The 23,582-nt window shown below is 45.1% G+C and overlaps 1 protein-coding gene across 1 annotated transcript in view; it reads left to right on the forward strand.

Moving 5' to 3' along the window:
• Positions 1 to 16,225: 16,225 nt before the first annotated feature.
• Positions 16,226 to 23,582, forward strand: part of LRRC32 (leucine rich repeat containing 32) — a 55,110-nt gene continuing 47,753 nt past the window's right edge. Inside the window, exon 1 of the mRNA XM_075592669.1 lies at positions 16,226 to 16,311. The gene's annotated coding sequence lies outside the window, so the exon portion shown is untranslated. The remainder of the gene's footprint in view (positions 16,312 to 23,582) is intronic.

Raw genomic sequence — 23,582 nt, forward strand, 5'->3', positions numbered from 1 at the left:
TGCAGGGCAAAGGAAGGATATGGGAACTGACCACATGCCATGGGACTGAGTCCTGATTGAAGAGAATAACCAGGTCACAGGATGAGGATGGGGCAGGGTGCAGCAGCGTAGTTATGGTAATAGTTCACAGGCTTGAGAGAGGCAAAGGTTCAGGAGAGTCAAATGTTCAGGACAGGACAAGCACGGAGCATGATACACGAGGTCCAGCAGCACAAAGAACAGACACCTTGCTCAGGCGCTGGTTGAGAGCAACTGGCTTCCTTATAGAAGGCCTAGCCCAGGGGTAGCCAGTTACAATTTCCATATTGGGTCAGAGCTCATGAGGCCACTTCAGCCATCTTGCTTGAGGGCAAAGTGAGATAAATTTGTGGTTTTTGCCCATCTTGCGTAAGGTGAAACAATTACAGATCCTGGCCATCTTGGTAGAGGCAAAGGAAACAAAGGAATGCGGCAGTGCTGAGGGAGAACAGCTATGGAGACACATCATTGCATAAGGTAAGGATCAGAGACTGAGTGTGAGGCAGTATACAGCACATTGACATGCAGTCTTCAAGTATCAACTCTTTAGCTTCAGCCAGACACTCATCCTCAATATTTCTGTAAATGTTGGTTGTGTTGGTTTGCCTTGGCCGGCAAGTCTTAGTTGGTACTGCTGGTGGTGGTGGTGATGGGGGTGGACACTAGTGTTGGTGGTGGTGCATACCAGGTGGTGGGTGCTTGCCATTTTGGCGAAAACATAATAGATATTTGTTCCACGGATACTACACAGGGATTCATCACTGAGTATAGCATCCAGCACATGCCTCGCCAATTCAGAATTATCATTAGCCTCACACTCTTGCTGCATGGGAATAAAGGTTCCTATCTAGTAGCAGTAGGAATATATGTGGGATGTCTTGGCTGATGCCAGTTTTGTTGTCACTGTTGACTGGAGCTGTGGCCCTTCAAACAGTCTCCGTTGCCCACACAGCTCCCCCATCAGATGTCACTGGTTGGGCAACAACTTGTATTCCCCCACAATGAGCTTGGAGTTTTATCTCCATTCATAGCTTTGTGCTGCTCATAGGGCAGCTGTAGGGCTAAAATATTAAATGATGCCACTAACATTGTGTTTATGTTGATTGATTATGATGGCTGTGGTGGTGTACACTGGAAGGTAGCAGGTACTGATGAATGGTGATGGTAATATGCCATTATGGCACTCACTGGACCCTGCAGCTTTGTCAGCAGTCACATATAAAAACTGTTCTGTAATAAAATTTTCTTGTCACATGGCAACAATGAAAATAAAAGGAGTATGTCCTTTTGTTAGGACATACATCAAACAACAAGCCAAGTACTGCGCTACCTAGATGTTACATTTGTGGCTATCAAAACTGTATGAGTGCTGGCTTGTTTGAAAATGTACAAAAATTAAGAAAAGCAGTGGTGGGTTCTAGTCCTAATGGGGGTGGGCATTAGTGAATGATACCTGCCATGGGTGGAATGACACTGGTGGTAGTGCATTCAGTCAGCTCCACAGGCCACACACAGCCAGCCAATCAGAAAACTGTAATTTCATTTGGAAACAATTTATAAAAATAAAAAAACAATTGTACATCATCTGTATTCTGGAATGTGATCTGTCAGCTCATGTAAGTGTAGCCATGTCTAAGATTGGTGTACATATCTCTTTCTCATGTTGGCAGTAAACCTGGTAAGTATGCAGGATTGCCAGCATCAATCATGAGGTTTGCCCTCACACCCTGGTGAGGTGTCATATGTCCCCAAAGGAAGTGACAACATGCAGTGTGTTCCCACTTAGTGATACAGAGCATGTTTGTTCTCTGGGGGGTGATATAAGACACAGCACTGCCTAAAGTTAGGAGTTCAGTTTCCTGTTGTTGTGCTGTTCAGTTCAGTGTGAGGCACGTGAAGGTCTGCAACAATGTTGCAGTGTCTCCTGCTAGCTGTGAGTCAGTGAGCATACGCAGCAGAGTTACAGGAGCTGAGAGAGACAAAGCAGCTCAGGAGAGGAGCTGACAGTAGCCAGAGAAGCTGGGGAATCTCTCTGAGAGGATAGGTGGAAAGCAGCTCTATTAGAGAAGGGACCTTCCTAATGGAGTGCTGCAAGGAGATGAGTGGCTGAGCTGCTAGCTGTGAGGGGCAGCTTGCCCATACCAACCATCAATAAAGATGCCCTGTTCGAATATACCTCCACTGTGTGAGTGTGAAGTTACTCAGCAGTGGATGGCACCACCAAGAAGGAGTTCCTCACCAGGACCATCTCCCTGCGGAAGCACAGATCCTGATGAGGTGGAGGCGCTGCACATGAAGTAAGTTGGACTCGCACACACTACCTCAGCTGCCTGTCTGGATGACATCCCCTAATACCATCAAGCGGGAGACTCAGGAGCCCTGTTGCCTACAGGTGCACCACCAGACACAAACACGTAATGGGGACTGGTTAGACTACCCGGGCCAATGTGAGATTGGGTGGGGGAATACCCGTTACAATTGGAGGCGCTGCTGAGATACCTGTCAACAGGACAGGCTTTTGCTAGGCACACTAGGAAACAGGGAGAGTGTTTGCTGCCACTCTGTGCTGGAAAGGGAAAATCTAGGGGTAGTCAGGAGAACGAAAAACCTTGCAAAGCACGCCCTAGACTGACCTAAGGGGTTAGTGAGTCTGGAGCCGGGGGCTATAGCTGTCCTAGTCACCTTGAGGTAGCGCTAGGGGTAGGATGCCTGAAGGGATAGCCTGTTAACGTGGTCAGGAATTCTGGAGAGGATCTGCACTAGGCTAGCCAACAGTAGGTAGACGCCCAAGTACTGCATGGAAGAGTACTCTAGTCTCCATTCCAGATCACTTACCGAAGGGAGCACAGATTGGAGGAAGGAGATACAGTAGACACAGAAAGAGTGAGCCTAGCCTGAGGTAGTGCAAACACGAGTCAGATCTACGTTAGGTACACAAGGTGGTGCACAAGGCATGTTTGTTGTATCGGTATGGCAGCTGCCCCGCAGAGAGGAGCTCCATGTACGATCAGAACGAACACAGTAATCCAATGGCGACCGCAAGAATGGAGGATCCGCGCGGTGCGGAAGGTCCAAAATGGCGGACGGAGGCCGATGGAGAGAGCGCACATGGCGTGTGTGCGGGTGAAGAGCAAGCTACAGAAGCGACTTTTGTGAGCCTGCTATGGAGTGGTGCTAAAGCTGTGGCTGCGCCGTTTCTGTCCTGTCTGGGGTCTAGGGGCAATACCCCCGAGGATACTGAGGAGGACATTGTAGTGATGTGTGGAGAGCCTGTGGAAATTGAATGTCAGTCGGCATGCCAACGGTTAAATGCTACCTCAACATTCAAAGAGACTGATGGTGCGAATCAAAATGGCGGTTCCCGCTTCTCTGGGAGACCGCGTGGACCAGTTGCAGGAAATTCTGCAAATGCTAAAATTGCAGAAAGTTGGCTGGGATTGGCGCCAAAGGAAAAACCCCACCCTGCGGGGGGGTATGGCGCGAAAGCTGGAGCCGCGCCCTCAGGGACTGTGACGGACTCAGAGCCCCTCCCCGGTGATGTGAGTGACTCAGCGCAGAGCCAGAACCACTCTCTTATAGAGCATGCCCCTCCTTTACAGACCACCAGGGGGAGCAAGCGCAGTGAACAGCGATCAGCAACCGCTGTTCATACTAAAGACAGTACAGAATGCAGAGAAGCACACCCGCAGTTGTATGGAGCCTGGCGATACAAAGGGGGGAAAATATCCTTTCTGGTGTGCCCGTGTCTACAAAAGAAATTGAACCTGACTGGTGGTATGGACTTTAACCATGTTGTGTTACCCATAAAATACCGGGTGGCCTGGGTGGATGGAGAGGGGTGCATAAGATGTGCTTGTGACCAGTGTGAATTCCCAGGTGACAAACCGACCTGGGGTCCCAAGTGTGCCTGCTGTGGGGCACAGTTCCTAGAGCCTGTGCTGCTGCAGGCTACGGAACAGAAAGAACCAACGGCGGAGAAGAGCGCGACCTTAGTGGAGGTACCGGAGCACGCCAGCTTCGTACCAACAACCACTGGTTGTATCGCAGAAGAATCCGGTGACTACTTTGCGGAGGATCCGATCGTGATATCCTCCGAGGAAGAGGTGGAAGTCTCGTCGGTGGTGATGCGCCTACCGGCGGACCACTACAGCGGTGCGGTGAAAGAATCGGCACTTACCTGTGTCGCAGCAGAGCGGAGTCTCGTGTTGCCGGTACAGAGACAACCTGAGAGGCGGAGTCCCACGGCCGTGGTGACTTACAGCGCGGAAGGAGGAGAAGATTCCATCCCGAGCCGACGGAGCGGTGAGATACATCCTTACCCTCCACAAGCGCCGGTGGTGGCAACGGCGGAGACGGGCCAAGTCCAGGCCCGAACGGAGCAGAGAGCAGAACCATCACTTACGGCGGTGGATGTCGTTCTGGAGGAAGAGGTTCCGGTTGGGAACCCAACGCAAGATGGCGGCGAGTCCAGCGAGAGGGCCGTGTCCTCTCGGCCAAGCAGCTGTACCAGGTTGCCTGGGTCCGAGAAGAGCCAGCAGGCCCTGCGGAAGCCTGGGAGTAAGGAGGCGAGTGAACCGGAGTGCCAGTCCGATGGTACCGGGCAAGGTAGCGAGAAGTTGCGGGTCGTAGCCCCGCGTATGCCGGCAGTGTTTCCCTATGCCCAACCCCCGGCCATAGTTAAAACTCATGCCCCTGTCACTTTTTCCTATGGGTCCCAGTCTAGCCAAGGGTTGTCTGGGGAGTCCCGAGCCACTTTTGAAGAATGGACTGGGGAAAATCTGGACTGGGGTGACTGCTTTACATCCGATGAGGGATCGGGGAGGAAAATGGCTATGCAAAGGATGTTATACAGCCCTAATGATGACAATTGTACTGTTGTGGTGGGGTGTGATTCTAAGAGCATTGGGTTAAATTTTGGGTTCCCAGGAACATTGGGAGTTTCATCTGGGGATTTGGGTAATGTTGCTCATATTGTGCCTATTGCCCAGGGAACCCCCTATGTGCCCCCACTGTCAGAAAGAGTTATTAGGGATCGCCAAAAGTGGTTACTTTATTTTCACCATCCATGGGAAGGAGAAAGTAAGTTCGAAATGGGGTCCCCTGATGAAGATAGGGGATATGGCACTGATGAAGAGGAAGGATTAGAAGAAGAAGATTGGGATCCTGGCGGGTTAGACGAGAAGTGGTGTAGTCAAGAGGGGATAGTCTACATCTCCAGGAGATGCCTGAGGGAGGTGTATGGGCATGATCCTCTCAGTCCACTAGCATCCAAGCCAGAGTTATGGGCTGATTGTGGGTGTCCAGTATGTCACCCAGAGTGTTACTGCATTGATGCTCTAAGCCCAGTGGACCATGCTGTGCGCAAACCACCTTGAGAAGGTATGGGGGTACCAGTCATGGGTTCTACAGAAGGGAATAATTCTGGGTGTTACACATCTACGTTAGGATGTATCTGTTATAATGTTTTGAGAAAAGATATGTAATATGTGTTGTTATGTTTTGCAGTGCTACCTGAAGGAAGGTTCCGCAAATTTAGGTTCCAAGCGAGGACGTTGGGGTTCCACCAGGGGGAGAATGTAGCCATGTCTAAGATTGGTGTACATATCTCTTTCTCATGTTGGCAGTAAACCTGGTAAGTATGCAGGATTGCCAGCATCAATCATGAGGTTTGCCCTCACACCCTGGTGAGGTGTCATATGTCCCCAAAGGAAGTGACAACATGCAGTGTGTTCCCACTTAGTGATACAGAGCATGTTTGTTCTCTGGGGGGTGATATAAGACACAGCACTGCCTAAAGTTAGGAGTTCAGTTTCCTGTTGTTGTGCTGTTCAGTTCAGTGTGAGGCACGTGAAGGTCTGCAACAATGTTGCAGTGTCTCCTGCTAGCTGTGAGTCAGTGAGCATACGCAGCAGAGTTACAGGAGCTGAGAGAGACAAAGCAGCTCAGGAGAGGAGCTGACAGTAGCCAGAGAAGCTGGGGAATCTCTCTGAGAGGATAGGTGGAAAGCAGCTCTATTAGAGAAGGGACCTTCCTAATGGAGTGCTGCAAGGAGATGAGTGGCTGAGCTGCTAGCTGTGAGGGGCAGCTTGCCCATACCAACCATCAATAAAGATGCCCTGTTCGAATATACCTCCACTGTGTGAGTGTGAAGTTACTCAGCAGTGGATGGCACCACCAAGAAGGAGTTCCTCACCAGGACCATCTCCCTGCGGAAGCACAGATCCTGATGAGGTGGAGGCGCTGCACATGAAGTAAGTTGGACTCGCACACACTACCTCAGCTGCCTGTCTGGATGACATCCCCTAATACCATCAAGCGGGAGACTCAGGAGCCCTGTTGCCTACAGGTGCACCACCAGACACGAACACGTAATGGGGACTGGTTAGACTACCCGGGCCAATGTGAGATTGGGTGGGGGAATACCCGTTACATAAGCCTATCACATCAACTCTCATTCTACCATAAGGGAATGGTAAGGTGAAGACTAGCTCTATTCCACTTGACACACATTTCCACTTCATGTCACTGCCACAGTGATCTCCAACAAACAGCTGTCTATTGAATTACACCTAGTTGCCAGCCTATACTACAATTCTCCCTCATCCTGCCATCTGGTCTCGCTATGTTTTACTGAAACGTAGACATAGAATATGCCTCTGTGTTTAGGGACGAATCAGGGAAGAATCAAGTTCAATAGTAGCGCCACAGGAGGAAGCCACAACCTCCATATTAATGAACAATTGGTTAACTGAGGAAGAAGTTCATAAGCGACTACAAAAAATTAAAGTAAATAAGGCACCTTGCCCCGATGGCATACATCCAAGAGTTCAAGGAGTTAAGCTCAGTAATAGCCAAACCATTATATTTAATATTTAAGGACTCCATTTCCATAGGCTCAGTACCACAAGATTGGCGTAAAGCAGATGTGGTGCCTATATTTAAAAAGGGAGCTAGATCACACCCGGGGAATTACAGACCTGTAAGCCTGACTTCAATAGTAGGGAAACTATTTGAAGGTTTAATACGGGATAATTTTCAGGAATACCTAATGGAAAACAAAATTATTAGTAATAGTCAGCATGGATTTATGAAGGATAGATCATGCCAAACTAACCTTACTTGTTTCTTTAAGGAAGTAGGAATTTAGACCAGGGTAATGCAGTTGATGTGGTCTACTTAGATTTTGCAAAGGCTTTTGATACGGTTTCACACAAGAGGTTAGTGTACAAAATAAAGAAAATTGGACTCAGTAATAATATATGCACCTGGATTGAAAACTGGTTAAAGGACAGACAACAGAGGGTTGTCATAAATGGAACTTTTTCAGGTTGGGCTAAAGTCGTGAGTGGAGTACCTCAAGGATCGGTACTGGGACCCCTGCTTTTTAACTTGTTTATTAATGACCTTGAGGTTGGGATCGAGAGCAAAGTCTCCATCTTTGCTGATGATACTAAATTGTGTAAGGTAATAGAATCAGAGCAGGATGTAATTTCTCTTCAGAAGGACTTGGAGAGATTGGAAACGTGGGCAGGTAAATGGCAAATGAGGTTTAATACAGATAAATGCAAGGTTATGCATTTGGGATGCAAGAATAAAAAGGCAACTTACAAATTAAATGGAGATATATTGGGGAAATCCTTGATGGAGAAGGATTTAGGAGTGCTTGTAGACAGCAGGCTTAGCAATAGTGCCCAATGTCATGCAGCAGCTGCAAAGGCAAACAAGATCTTATCTTGCATCAAACGGGCAATGGATGGAAGGGAAGTAAACATAATTATGCCCCTTTACAAAGCATTAGTAAGACCACACCTTGAATATGGAGTACAATTTTGGGCACCAATCCAAAGAAAAGACATTATGGAACTAGAGAGAGTGCAGAGAAGAGCCACCAAATTAATAAAGGGGATGGACATTCTAACTTATGAGGAGAGGCTAGCTAAATTAGATTTATTTACATTAGAAAAGAGGCGTCTAAGAGGGGATATGATAACTATATACAAATATTTTCAGGGACAATACAAGGAGCTTTCAAAAGAACTATAAAGTATAAAGGACTCGGGGCCATCCCTTAAGGTTGGAGGAAAGGAAATTTCACCAGCAATAAAGGAAAGGGTTCTTTACAGTAAGGGCAGTTAAAATGTGGAATTCATCACCCATGGAGACTGTGATTGCAGATACAATAGATTTGTTCAAAAAAAGGTTGGACATCTTTTTAGATGGGAAAGGTATACAGGGATATACCAAATAAGTATACATGGGAAGGATGTTGATCCAGGGATTAATCCGATTGCCAATTCTTGGAGTCAGGAAGGAATTAATTTTTCCCCTTAATGGGGTTTTTTGTTTGCCTTCCTCTGGATCAATAAGTAAGTATAGATATAGGATAAAGTATCTGTTGTCTAAATTGAGCATAGGTTGAACTTGATGGACGTACATCTTTTTTCAACCTCATCTACTATGTAACTATGTAACTATGTAATATTTACACACAGGCTACAGATCTGTTTTATTAATTGATGTAGGTTTTAGTGAACAACTTGGGATCCATGAAACCGCTACACAGATAGCCAATATTACTGCACTCACTGGCACAGGCCTACAGGGGAAATAATGTGGCTGATTCAAAACAATGGCCGCTTTTCTCACTGGTACATTGTGTATGGTGTGCTGCCTGATGCCAACACTTACAATAACGTTGGCTACAACGGTATGTGCAAGTGCGGCTTTAGAAAGAGCTATTTCTCATGAAAATGCAGTCTATTTCTTTTTACTAAACATCTTCCTTATTTGTGTGTCCAGTTCAGTGGAATTAATGAAGGACAGAACTTCTGATGGTAATGTCTGCGTGAAGTACCGTATGTGAATGTGTCATGCTCCCTCCACTAAAGAATGCACTTTTTTTTTTTTAAAGACATCTCTATTTATTCATGGGAATGTTTTCTGAAACTGATGTCCGTTGAGTTTGCGCAAATTCTCAAGGGAGGCCGACAGTTTGCCAAAAACTAGTAAAAATTGGCAATCTGTCAGGATTGTATTGAAGTACATTGCATCAACATGGGTCTATATAAAGCAACACATGACTGACACATTTGAGGGCCTTCGGTGGTCGGTGGAGAACATGGGCAGATAGAACAACTATGTGCACTTTCATGTGTCTCTGACAGGTCCCACAAACCTGCTTTACCCCCAAATTATAGAGTGAAGAGAAATTCGGGCACAGCAACTGGAGATAGAGGCTGGTTTATGCTAATAAAAAGTTCTCTATTAAGGCATGTAAGCCAATGTAAAAAAGCACAGAGTATACCCTGACGCGTTTCCCGCCTCTCAGGGCGCTTTGAGAAAGCCAAACCACATCTGCTGCTATTGTTATTCGAGCACACAGAGGGCAGCTCCTCTACCCGTTCTATCTTACCCCCAAATTACACAACATTCGGACACTTGAATTGGCTGCCTTGTAATGCTGGAAGGTGTCTTACAGCAGAAGACATCTTCGTAAATATGATGTGGAAAAGGACCTAAGAATGGACATTCATTGAAGTCCTATGTCTGGCTTGGTTTTAGAATATAATGAAAGTAATATACAGGCATACCCCGGTTTAAGGACACTCACTTTACACTCGCGAGTAAGGACATATCGCCCAGTAGGCAAATGGCAGCTCGCACATGCGCCTGTCAGCACGTCCTGTATAGCAATACCGGCTCCCTACCTATACCGAAGCTGTGCGCAAGCGTGGAGACTATAGAGCCTATTACAAATGCGTTATTTACATCAGTTATGCACATATATGATGATTGCAGTACAGTACATGCATCCATAAGTGGGAAAAGGTAGTGCTTCACTTTAAGTACATTTTCACTTTACATACATGCTCCGGTCCCATTGTGTACGTTAATGCGGGGTATGCCTGTAGAAGGTTTGTCAGCAATTGGGAATGTCTGTTAGAGTGAAGCAATGTTGCATTTCAAAATCCCATGATTCCCAAACACCCCACACAATATAATAAGCAGAGAGGCATGTGGGAGATTACGGTCAACATCCAGACATCTATGTCTTGGGATGGTTCTGAACCAGAGATGTGGAATACGTTTAATTCCAGCTGACTTCAGGGCTGAATACGTGGTCGTTTCGCCGCGACCAAATCTCGTAACCTGGCTGCCAGGACCTGTCACCGCCAGCCGCTTCCCCACTAACTTAAGCACTGATCCTTAAACCTCCTAATCTTAAACCCCAATACTAACGCTACCCCCTATCCTAAAAATCTTAACTCCTTACCCTAAAACTCCTTAAGTTAACCACTTACCCTAACCGCTAAAACCCCTAAAGTTAACCCTGTACCTTAAAACTAACCCCCTACCCTAAAACTTACCTTATTGTTGAAGTGGCCGGCAGCGGAGGGTAAAGCAGAGGAGCGGCTGTGGTGGAGAATCCCCCTGTGGCAAAATGCTGGGGGGGGTACTTGGTTGAGGCCGGACATCCACAACCCAAACGTCCCATTCCAGCTGCATATGGCCACGTTAGAAGCCAACAGGATAGAACTGGCACATCTAAAATACACAAACACGAGAATCAAATGTAACGATTTGCTGCTGGTTCATCATGTCCCAGAGTGAAGAGCAACACATTGTAACACACCATCAACACCCCTACGTCGTTACCACATGCTGATGCAGACACCACGCTACAACTACCACCAGTGTTGATGAAAGCCTACTGAGATTTTGTCACATCTGCTGCTGCTGCTTAATGCCCACAGCAGTTGTGCATCACTTTAGTTGCCTGTGGCATTTTCTACCTCCATCTGTGATCCTAGTCATTCACGGACCTCCGCCTGAATTTCCTCCTCCAATTACCTTTGCACCTGAGACACGAATTTTCACTTGAAACAAATGTGTTCCTTGAAGCAAAGGTTTGAAAGAATATCTGAGGGATACTGCTGGTTAGTTTAACTGGAGACATGGGCATCGCTTCGCAGGCAGCCAACAATGCAATCCACTAGCTTCACTTGTGGGCATCGTCATTAGCCTCCCACGACCACTGCATTCTACGGCTTACTAGGGTTTTACCCAAGGGCAAAATGGGAGAAAAAGAAAAGAGAATTTGAAGATAACTTTATATTGATTTTATTCACAAAATACGAGAATGGGATGTGACTATTTTTTTTTTTGGTGAATTTTAATCTTTCTATGAAAACCTTACGTGGCCTAAATGCACAATATTTAATACAAATATACAAGAATATGAGACTGTCTAGGGGTGGATTGGGGCTGGTTACTTTGCATCTCTAGTCAACAACAGATCAGTAGCGATTAAAACTATGATTACTGGAATTGTTTTCAGCGTGCTGATGTAAGAAAGCTCAGCCATAGGTGGAAATATACGTAGAAGGGCTGCCTTATGTCAAGCATGCTGAAGCTTAAATCCCTGCAGGCCTAGGTTCACATTCACTGGACATTGTGATGTCACAGTGGTCTGGCAAACGTTCTTGGCTCCAAGATGTTTACATTAACATTATCTATATATTACAAAAATGTGAACCATGTCACAAAATTCACTGAAATGAGGCCGTATTCTGCATTAAACAATGGGATATTTAAAAAGAAAAAAATAATTCCCTTGTTGCAAATTAAAGGTCTGAATATAGGACAAAAACATTCACTGCATGTAACTAAACGTTGTGTTTTTATTGCACTGGAGTACCCGTTTTGTTTTACCAATCTTCTGTGCCTCTTCTACATCCTATAACAATTGTTATAAACCAGGAAACTATTCTCCTCTCAAGCGTTTCTCATTTGTATTATTTCTATCAGAGTGAACGGCAATCTTTTAAAAGTAGTCAAAAGCTTACAAATGTACAAGCAGGTACAGTATCTCTGAAATGCTTCTGCAGGAAACAGCTACCAAAGAATCATTATAGACCGGCATGTTTCCAGGTTATAGCAACAAAAATGTGTTTTCATTGGCGGGCATCTAATCTCAGGTGCTCCATTGCAGACCTGTATTTTTTAATATGCTGTGATGGTTTCCCCCTATTTGGGAACATTTTAGTGATTCATTTAATGAATCTAAAACATAAATATGAGAATGCTTTTGGTTTATTATTTATTGGATATGGAACTGGAAGGAAAGTGACACTGTAAAGGAACTGGGGCACTCAACAAAAATGGTGTGGAAACACTTCATTGTTTAATGAGCTCACCATTGATCAATATCGCTATTTTTTACACAACAATCGGAATGGTAATTTGTATAAAATGGCTCAAAATAGCAATTTTGGCCCAACATTTTAATTTCTTTGGAATTTTCATGAAAATTGTCAGTTGGTAAACTGCTGTTTTTAAAAAAAATCTTTTACCATTTTCAAGGTATTTAATTCAAAAATGTTGCTTCGTGCATAAAATGAAAGCTTCGTGCCGAGCGATGTAGTGGCCATTTTAACGTTACAATGATTTATGGGACAATATTCATCTCCTCAACCTCAAATTATTTCCTTCATACGATTCCATTTCTTTGTGTGACTTTCTTGGTAATAAGGATTTTCGGGGGATATATCAAAGTTTCTCTGCTGCAAATGTGGGGCAAAACAATAGCAATTATAAAAAATAAAAAACATACTCTCCATTGAATTCAATAGAATTGTTTCTAACTTGATAAATCTGGTGCTGTTTTTTGCATCACCTTGCCCCATTTTTGCAGCCAAGAGATTTTGACACGTACTTAAGTCCCCTAGATTCCTGCGTTTCCCAAGGCTCTGAAGGAACATAGCCCACTTGAGTTGCTATAGTTAGAATTCAGAGAGCCTATGTAATCAAAGTCCCCTGACTGCAAAACTTTAGCAGGAGAACAGCATCTTATTAATCAAACCACAAAAATGTACAGTATGTATGTCTTTACTTATATCGCGCCATTCATTTACAATTCCCTTCATTTATTGTGCGCTTCACAGCAGTAATACATGTGATTATCATGTAAATAACAAATAATACAAATAACAAATAATGGGAAGAAGGGCTTCAGACATAAAAGTAACATTTAGGTCCCTGCCCCAAAAAGCTTACAATCTAATTGTTAAGTAGGAGGAACGTACAGAGAGAGTAGGAAGATGTTCTGGTAGTGTGTCTGCAATGGGCCAAGGATTATGTATGTAACAGGGTATGTCCCATAGTACCTTTCTTTCCCCTGTTATCTCTGTTATGTAAGTCCTGTTAACTACAGGCAGTAACAGATTAAATCTATGGGCTCTTGACCCCACCTTATGTCCCTCTTGTGAGTGATGGGAGTAAGGTGGTAAGTCAAGGCCTGTGTAAGCTTATCAGGGATAGGTACAGTTCATGAGCCCGCCCCTTCTTCAGTCTTCCAAGTGGGTGTAGCAAAGTTAGTTAGTCTGCTTCCTGCTCCGGTGAAGAGAGGAAGAAAGAGCTGTGAGTCTCTCCCATGGCAGGGATGAGCATGCTCACCCTCAGTCTTTGGACTGAGGGAACATCAAGCTCAGCCACCAAGGCCTGTAAGACCAGGGCCTGCACCATCTAGAAGTCTGGGACTTCCATGACTGCACCACTGTAGGGAGAACTGCAGTGGATGCCTGATGTATACCAATAAAAATTCTTGTTCTACTATATACTCCGGTCTGAGTATCAGTCCTTGGGCAGGAGGGAGAACAATGCAGTAGTGGGAGATGATTTCCAGACACCTTGGGACCCACTACGGCTGAGGCGCTGAACACCAGAGAAAGAACTACAGAACAAGAACCCAAGCTTGTCCAAGTCTCTACTCTACCACAGACAGCTCAGTATCTCCTGCTCCAAACAGGTAGTGCACCACACACACTTAGCATAGGCTGTGTAATCTCCCAGAGGGGAGGGCGGGGTTGGGGGGAGGTAAACAGTGCTACATGTATGAGGTGTAAAGTATCAGCCACAGAGCTACTCATATGCTTCGTTAAGGAGTTGTGTTTTAAGGTGGGTTTTAAAGGTGGATAGAATGGGTGCAAGTCAGATACTGAGGGGAAGGGCATTCCAGATGTGTGGGGCAGTCAGTGAGAAAGGTTTAAGGTGGGAGAGGGCTTTAGATACAAAGGGGCTAGAGAGAAGACATCCTTGAGCAGAACGCAAGAATCGGGATGGTATATAGCGCGAAATTAGGGCTGAGACGTAAGGAGGAGCAGAAGAGTGTAAAGCTTTAAAAGTGAGGAGGAGAATTGAGTGTGTGATACACGATTTGATAGGAAGCCAGGAGAGTGATTTCAGCAGGATGGACGCTGAGACAGATTTAGGAAAGAGTAGAGAGATTCTGGCAGCAGCGTTTAGAACCGATTGTAGGGGAGACAGGTGAGAGGCAGGAAGGCCGGGCAGCCGGAGGTTACAAGAGTCAAGACAAATCTCAATCTGCACCATTATCGTAATTGTTTTTACTATATATATTTTTTGTATACATAGAAGTACTGCAAGGTTTTCATGATCCAAACCGAAAGCGAGTCTGCCAAGTTCAAATTGTAAACATGTCAAAAATGGTAAAAACGCTGTCAAACGTGTAACCAATTGTTAGTCCAAATAAACAAGGTATCACCTACAAATATGGCCAGACTTATTGTTTTCGGTGCTGCAATTGTGCCGAGTCACAGAAAACAAAAGGATTAATACTGCGGGGGTCCATGCTTCTGACCTCAGCAGTATTAGACATTCCGAGCCATCAGCTGCCATTTATATCAGAAGCCGGACAGCATGGTGGAGCTGCGCGAGTGGATGAAGGGACTCCCAGAGGAGCTCAGAACTCTTGAGGTAAGAAGCAGTCTCCATGCAAGGACTAAGGACATTTAAACCCCCTTGATGATGTATATATGCCCGAATATCAGTGTTTACATCATGAAGGGGAATACTATAGGACCAAATTCGGTCATCTACGTCATGAAGTGGGTTGGGCAGATGATGTAGATGACGAATGATGGCCATGCCAGTAGTTTCTCCAGCAATCCCAGTCTGCTATCCTTCGCAGCATGATGTATTTGGGCATCTACTTCATCAAGGGGTTTTAAATGTCCTTAGCCTTTGCAGGGAGACTGCTTCTTACCTCAAGAGTTCTGAACTACTCCGGGAATCCCTTCGTCCACTCGCGCAGCTTCAGCACGCGGTTTGGCTTCTGATACCTTGCCCCATCCGTGAAGGATTAACGCTCCAGGGGTCCCATTCAAAAGCATGGAGCCCCCACACTGTTTTCGGCGCCGCTCACTTGTGCTTGTTTGTCTGCGGCACCGAAAACAGTAATTCAGTCTCTCACTGTACTACTGAAGTACTTATTAATATTGACACAAATATTTTCCAAAAATGGAAAGAAAAAAAAAACACACTGAAGGCAAACGGATTATTATGAATCACAGCAAACAGGACCATGGGCAGACAAAGTGGGTAACAAGGCTTTTAGCTTCACTAGATGTCTTACGCTCTTAGCCACCGTACTGTACATACAAATAAAATAGATATCAAAGTTCCACCTGTATGTAATAATGCTTTGTACAGTTAGGTTGTTTCCAACGGTGTAGGTTGCATTACAAAAGGACAATAATAGGGAACAGGGTGGTAAAGAAAACTCCTTTTTTTTGCATCATCTACTAACAATGCAGGAGCCCGTAATGCATTGTTCTGCCTTCACAATGATATTTCCAACTACAGGCATCATCCATCTTGTTGAAAGCATATTATCTCTTTTTAAAGAGTCGATTTTGATCACATGGCTTGGACATAGTATTTCCCCAGTGACTAATCTCAGAGCTTTATGTTCTGTTTTCCATGTCACGGCTAATAATGAATCTATTACCTTCTGCTCTTTGGATGGAAAAAAAAACAGACACACGTTATGATTGGTAATATTTTTTTTATTAACAATTTTCACCACCTATCTTCCTGTTGCTTGCCATGGATGGTGTGTGGATGGTGACGCAGCAGAGTTTTCGGTTTTACTGCGGAACGGAGTGCAGTGTGTTGACCAAGGTGATTATGAGGAATTCCCAACATCAATTCTTAGTGTAAACTACAGATAAAGTAGATCTTGCGAAAGGCTGATAAGCAGACGTCCATTCAAGAAATGGATTGCTGTGATGACTAGAGCAGCTAAAGGAAGAAAAAAAAACATTGCAATGACAGAGCCTATGACTTATTTTTTATCTCCCTCGGATTTAGTCAGCCAAGATTCACTAAGCTCTGACTTCCCAGCGGAAGCACTTCCCAACTGTTCCCAGAACTGAACGGAGCCTTCACTGAGCTGGGGGAAGAAGTGGAACCCTGTACTCATTGTACCAGCAGGTATGTATAATACGTGAAGGGGTTTGTTCTAAATCACAGAAGTGTTTTCTTTTAAAGAAACAGTATTTTTTTTGCCATATATAATGCTTGCGGGTGTACGAAATGTAAGACACTGGTGAATGCATTCCCTTATCTGTAAAATGAATCAATAGCCAATGTGCTCTCTGTGCTGATAAGAGTTTCTTGTTTCTGGTGGGGATTTTTGACTCCTGGTGTAGGCATTTGATTCTGCTAACTACAGTGTAACATAGGGGTGGGCAACTCCAGTCCTCAACAGGTTAGGTTTTCAGGATATCCCTGCTTCAGCACAAGTGACTCAATCAGCGGCTCAGTCTCAGCCTCTATCATTTGTTTTTTTGGGGCCCATAATTCATTGAATAGACCTCTGGAAAGGATGAGAAATTACAGAGAAACAGAATGTTATAGACTGTATGTCCTAATAACAGACAGATCACTTAAAGGGGCAGGCCCATGTAGGGGGTCAAAAATTGCAAATAACTTATCAATGTAATTATTTTCCACAATAAGATGAAATCATTCTTAAAGTAAACATTTAAACTTTTTTGTATCCTGTGAAAAAATTATGTTTTTTTTTTTTGGGGGGGGGGGGGGGGGGTAGAGGGTCTGCTGAAATTTATCACTTAATTATTGCCCTCCATGTATGTCTATTTGGCTAATGATAACATCATCATTATTTTATTAACAAAAATAATGTATCTATAGATTATTGGGCTGACCAACAGTTATCACCAAGGGAGATTCAATAAAGTTTGTTTGTTTAATCTCCATGAGGCCGTTGTTTAGCAGCATACTGTATAAACATCAAGAGGCTCATTTATACCAATCTCCCAGCTGCTGCAAAACAGGGGCAAGTAAACTGAACCAAATGTATAAGAGAAAAACAGGTGTATCCACTCAGTGACATTGTCCCCTTTGATACATATAGTACATATAGTACAATATGGAAGTCTCAGCTTTAGCAGTCTGGCAATTGATAAATGACATCCTAAAAGTTAAAACCAATATTTCAAACTACTAATATGTTTCTGTTTTCTAATGAGTCAGTCAACATATTGAAATAAACGAGGGAAAACATTGATATATATCAATGCTAATTGGTGTTGATCAAATAACCTCTTTACCTGTGCAGCAATACACTCAGAGAGGAATGTTCAGGAGTTTACCAACTCCAGTCCTCAAGGGCCACCACCAGGTCAGCTTTTAAGGATATCCCTGCTTCAGCACAGGTGGCTCAATCGGGGGCTCTGTCGATGACTGAGCCACCTGTGCTGAAGCAGGGATATATTTAAAACCTGACCTGTTGGTGGACCTTGAGAACTTGGAAACACCCCTGATATACTGAATAATCAGGAAACACTCCTGATATACTGAATGATCAGGAAACACTCCTGATATACTGTATCAACATTATTTAAAGTCATTTTTCTATAGGTCTGTTCCTTTATGCCAGTATTTAGAGGTGGGCAAGAAGTGCATCATTTTGTTTTGGGATGTAAATATTTTGTGTATAATTTAGTTGGGGTTTTTTTTTTGCCGGAAATCAATTAATTCGGTTTTAGTTAAGGACTATGGAGAATGGGTGTTTTCTTTCACATAATAAAACTAAAATATAAATTGGGGCTGTTTTTTTATTTCTAATTGAAAAATATATGTCAATTAAAATGTATTAAAAAATGTTAAAAATTGTGGTGGTGAAACTTCTATATTATCTCTGTGAATTACAAGAAAATAATGCCCTTATTGGTGCATTCATAAAAAAAAACATTATTTACCTATTTTACTCGATAAGACAAAAGGGGTTTACTGTGTACACCTTTAAAGAATTGTATTTATTTATTTTTAAAAATTTATAAAATTTTTTTTAAAAGGAAGTAATACATTGAGGGTTACCTCTCGTTTTCAAGTATGTCCTGGGCACAGAGTTATGATAACAATACATGGTTACGTTAAATGGACAGAGATTATACATTATATTTAAAGACATTTCATGGACAGTTACAGATAATATATGTTATGGGCGTATGTAGCAGTTACAGACACGATTAAAATAAAAAATGCCCCACTGGTAGTGAATGGACGCACACAACTGGAGAGATGAGGTTTATTTCAGCTCCCATAGCCAGCACGTACTGGTCTGGACTGGGTTGCACACTGGTAGGGATGAGATACATTTCATCTTACAGCCGCCCATACTGAGAATAACACTCTGGTATGATATTTTTCCCATTGGTTTCCCAGATGCCCCTGTACCACAGCACAGAGGGAACAACTATGGCTCACATGACCATTTTGCAGAGTATGTGGCTGATAAAATGGCTGTACTCACACTGACAACCATTCACGCAGCAGTTCTGTTAAAAAATCTGTCAAATGAGAACAGTCATGCCTCTCAGCAAGGGCTATTCATCAACGTTTCCCTGCTGCAAAACTGGGACAAAAATTGAGCAACAAATAGAACCAGATTGATCAAACCTAAAAAGCCTTGAAAGCAGCTAAGAAACTTTGATAAAATAATTCCCGTTCCTCCACTTGTCTCTCTCTCCCAACTTCAGTCCATGTCTACCAGAAACCTCAGTTTTGCAGCAGGGAAACTTTGACGATTTTTAACTCCTTCTACCTCAGTATGGGACATCAAGGCAGGAAAAGCCGAGTCTGAGAAATTAGCAGAGATAGCCCAGTAGCCCAAGCACGCTGCCTACGGGTCACACTCGACTCCTCTGTCACATTCTCCTCTCACATTCAAAAGGTACTGTAGTTAAAACCTCGTTGTTTTTTTCCTCTGCAATATTACGAAGATACACCCTTTCATCTGTTGCACGATTGCAAAAAATCTGACACAGACCCTCATTCTCTCCCGTCTCCACTACTGTAACCTCCTGCTGTCCGGCCTTCCTGCCTCTCACCTGTCTCCCTTACAATCTATCCTAAACACTGCAGCCAGAATCACTCTACTCTTTCCTAAATCTGTCTCAGTGTCTCCCCTCCTGAAATCCCTCTCCTGGCTTCCTATCAAATCGTGTATCTCGCACTCAATTCTCCTCCTCACTTTTAAAGCTTTACACCCCTGCTCCTCCTTACATCTCCGCCCTAATTTATCATTATGCACCATCCCGACTCTTGCGTTCGGCTCAAGGATGTCTTCTCTTTATCTCTTTTGTATCTAAAGCCCTCTCCCGCCTTAAACCCTTCTCACTGACTGCCCCACACCTCTGGAATCCTTCCCCTCAGTATCCGACTATCACCCTCTCTATCCACCTTTAAGACCCACCTCAAAACACACCTGCTTAAGGAAATCTATGAGTAGCTCCATGGCTGATAATTAACACCTCATACATAAACCTTGGCCACTTGCAGAAACACTTACCCGATCGCCCTCCTACTGTCTTCGTACGTTCTTCCTACCAAAGAATTAGATGGTAATCTCTTCGGAGCAGGGACTCCTCTTCCGAAATGTAACTTTTATGTCTGAAGTACTTCTCCCCTTTATGTGTTATTTATATTATTTGTTATTTATATGATTGTCACGTATATTACTGCTGTGCAGCGCTATGTACATTAATGGCGCTATATAAATAAAGACATACATACATACATACAGAGATACTGCACGTAAAAGATATCAGCGACATCACAAAGAGGCAACTTGAGACAACAAGAAATGGAAGTTTATTTCTGAAGATCTCTAAACAGAGATTTCCATGTTTTACAGCACAGTTTATTCAGACAGGACTCTCCAGGTACTTGACATAAGTTCTGAAATATGTACAGTATGTAACTCATGCAGCCTCCTTTGGGTACAATTACTGGCTGAAAAGGTTTGGCACGGCATACACATTGTAAACGTAAATGAAAACAAAAGCAAACAGTCTGCTCCAAATTATGTCTGAGCAAACACAATGATAGGGCGATGAGCTGATGTTATTTTCAGTCATTCGGGAAAAAAAACGTTGGACGTTGTTTATTTACCAAAGAGTCTCGATTGCAAAACGAGGACAAAAATACTGCACCTGATGTATCAAAAAAGCCAATTGATTTAAATATGAATGGTTTCCCTTATACGCTTGATCCCATTTTTATTTTTTAGCACCACTAAAGGAGAGAAGGGTGAATGCAAAAAAGGGAAAATAGAAATTTGTTTTGACACATTGCTCCATTTTCTGTTCCCGTTTGCATCACATGGAAGCCGTTTTTTCTTTCATTTGATGCAATTCGTTAGCCAGAAAAGTTGATGCCACCTCGGACATGACAGATTTTTGATACAAATACAAGATAAAACCCATTGTCATGTAACTCCTCCCCGACTCCTGCTATTGCCACTGCCCAAATCACAAGCTGACGCGCATGGCACAAACCTTAGAACAAACACCTAGATACATTGATACACTTTGCGTACATTTTGCCCTGATACACCGCCCCCTATGACTTTGATCATTTCATTACTAAATTAGGAGCAAAATGCATAATGTTCATATTTGTTTCTTTACGTCAGTGTATTAAGGTCTTCGCTCCAATTTTAGCATCATACAGATGCAGATGCTGATGTGGCTGCTGCCCGCGCGTTGCAGCAGGACACGCAGAACACAATTTAATAGCATCTGATGTGCAACAATGGGGCGGGGACTGTACCCGCTGTATGCGCCAGCGGCTGCAATACCATCAGGGTGCACTTAGGGGGTGAGTTTATAGAACTGACTACAATGAGATATATAACACAGAGAGATTGTGTATTATATTCCCACCTGGTCTGTGTAGTGTACACTTCTTCGGTTAACAATTTGTTTCAAATGTAGAAAACGATCGTACATTTGATACAAAGGCAAGCAGAATATGGAGAAAGGTGTTAAAACAAATAGTGCAACTACAGTAGCTATCTCCATGGTGATTCATCTCACCCCTATCATTGAAAGCTCCCCACTGCAAAACTGGTCAAAAATACTGTATGCAGTATGTGACGGTTTTACGGGCCCCCACCCAATCTCACATTGGCCCCTGTGGTCTACTGGCCCCATTACATGTCTGTGTGATGTGTGGTGCACTTGCTGGCAACAGGACTCCTGAGTCTCCCGCTTGGTTGGTATGGGGAATATCACCATGACAGGCGTCTGAGGTAGTGTGATCTGAGTCTTACTCACATACGATGCAGCACCCACCACCTGGTTTCTCTCCCTTGGACTCTCTCTGCCACTGCTACCGTGTCCTCATTCTCTTCTGGTTCTCCCCCTGAAGAGATTCCGGATGGTGGACCTGGAATTTGACCCTAAACGCTTAGGCCTACATTTTACATTCACCATACTGTTACCATCGCTAGGACATGATGACACTCATCGCATAGCCATTTCCCTCCCCGATCCCTCATTGGAGGTAAAACAATCGCCCCAGTCCAGATTTTCCCCAGTCCGTTCATCGGATGTAGCCCGTGACTCCCCAGATAACCCTTGGCTCGATTGGGACCCAGATGAGGAGGTGACAGGGGCGGGGGTTTTAACTAAGGCCGGGGGTTGGGCATAGGGAAAGGTCATGGGCCGATGCGGGGCTACGACCTGCAGCTTATCATTACCTCGGCCGGTACCAACAGGTGGTGCGTCAACCGCACCCGTCTCCTTGTTCCCAAGCTTCCGCAGGGCCTGCCAACTCTTCCTGGACCCAGGCGACCTGGTGCAGCACGGCGGTCGTGAGGGCGCGGCCATCTTCCATCCGGTTCCGCAGTGTCCGCCGGAAGTGATGTCATCAACTTCTGGGAATAAGGCGTCGCCATCTTGGTTTGGGCTCCCAACCGGAACCTCTTCTTCCACAACGACATCCGCCGCCGAAGTGAAGGTTCTGCTCTCCGTTCCCCTCAGGCCTGGGCTAGGCCTGCCTTCGCCATCGCCACCACCGGCGCCTGTGGAGGGTAAGGATGTGTCTCACCGCTCCGTCGGCTCGGGATGGGGTCTTCTCCGCCTTCCGTGCTGGAAGTCACCATGGTCGTGGGACTCCTCCGCTCCAGTTGTCTCTGCAAAGGCGATCTCGGCACCTCGAGACTCAGCTCTGCCTCTTGACAGGTAAGAGTGGGTTCTTTTTCAGCTCCGCTGCAGTGGTCCGCCGGTAGGCGCATCACCACCGACGTCGGGGTCGCTTGCTCTTCGTCCGAAGATGCAGACTCCGACTCGGGAAGTGGCACTCCCGTCGGGGACCGATAGTAGGTCCCGACCTCTTTAGGCTCCGATGCAATCATTAACAGCGATCCCTATTCTCCGGGATCTGCTGGCTCTTCCTTTACTTGGGGCGAGGCTACAGCCGTCAGCTTGGTGGTTTCTCCACTTGCCTCCGCGGTATACCCCGGCACAAAAGGCTGCAAGGCCCGCAGATAATGGATGCCACATTGGGGACACCTTGCCGTCGTGCTGGCTTCTCCGCCGGTCAATCGGCACTGCATACACAGGCATCGTATCGTCTCGGTGTCACCCGCCTTAATCACCAGGAAGCCTCCTGGCAACAAGTAGGGGTGGGTTGAGATGTCCATCTCTTTCTCTTGTTCGCTTGCAACGCTGGTTACAGGGGACACTTTACACAGTGGTCTTGCCTGTTCGCCAGCTCCTCGCAACTGAAGGGCAGGGGTCATTCCTTTAACTCCTCCCTCAGCCAGCTCCACTCTGATTTGGCAAAGTTGGAAACCCCTCCCCTTGGTAGATATTAGGGGAGGGTCCCACAAATTCACTGGGTGACCCAGCACTGGTTCTCAGCCTGTCACAGTCCAGGAGGGCGCGGCCACAGATTTCGCGCCATACCCCCCCCCAGCAGGGTGGGGTTCTTTACGTGGCGCCAATCCCGGCCAACTTCTTGCAACCTTTGCATTTGCAGAATTTTCTGCACTTGGCCCACGCTGTCTCCCAGGGAAGCGGGAACCGCCATCTTGGTTTGCACGGCCATTCACAATAACAATTGAGGTAGATCTTTGTATAGGGATCACCGTCTGGCAATCAGGTTCTCCATCCGCGCCACACATAAGCACAATGTCCTCAGCACTGTACTCCAGGGTAGCACCCTGGGATCCTAGGCAGGACAAAAATGGCGCGGCCACAGCCTTGGCGCCACTCCATAATATACTTGCAAAAGTCCCTCCTGCAACTCCCTCCTCGGTGGCATACACACCACGTGCGGTCCCTCAATCAGCCACCGACCGCCATCTTTGACTCTCCGCACCGCGCGGAGCTTCTCTACTTGCGGTCGTCATCTTCGCACTATAATTTCTTCTATCACACATGGCGCTC

This window comes from Ascaphus truei, chromosome 3 (genome assembly GCF_040206685.1).
Source record: "Ascaphus truei isolate aAscTru1 chromosome 3, aAscTru1.hap1, whole genome shotgun sequence".
NCBI lineage: Eukaryota > Metazoa > Chordata > Amphibia > Anura > Ascaphidae > Ascaphus > Ascaphus truei.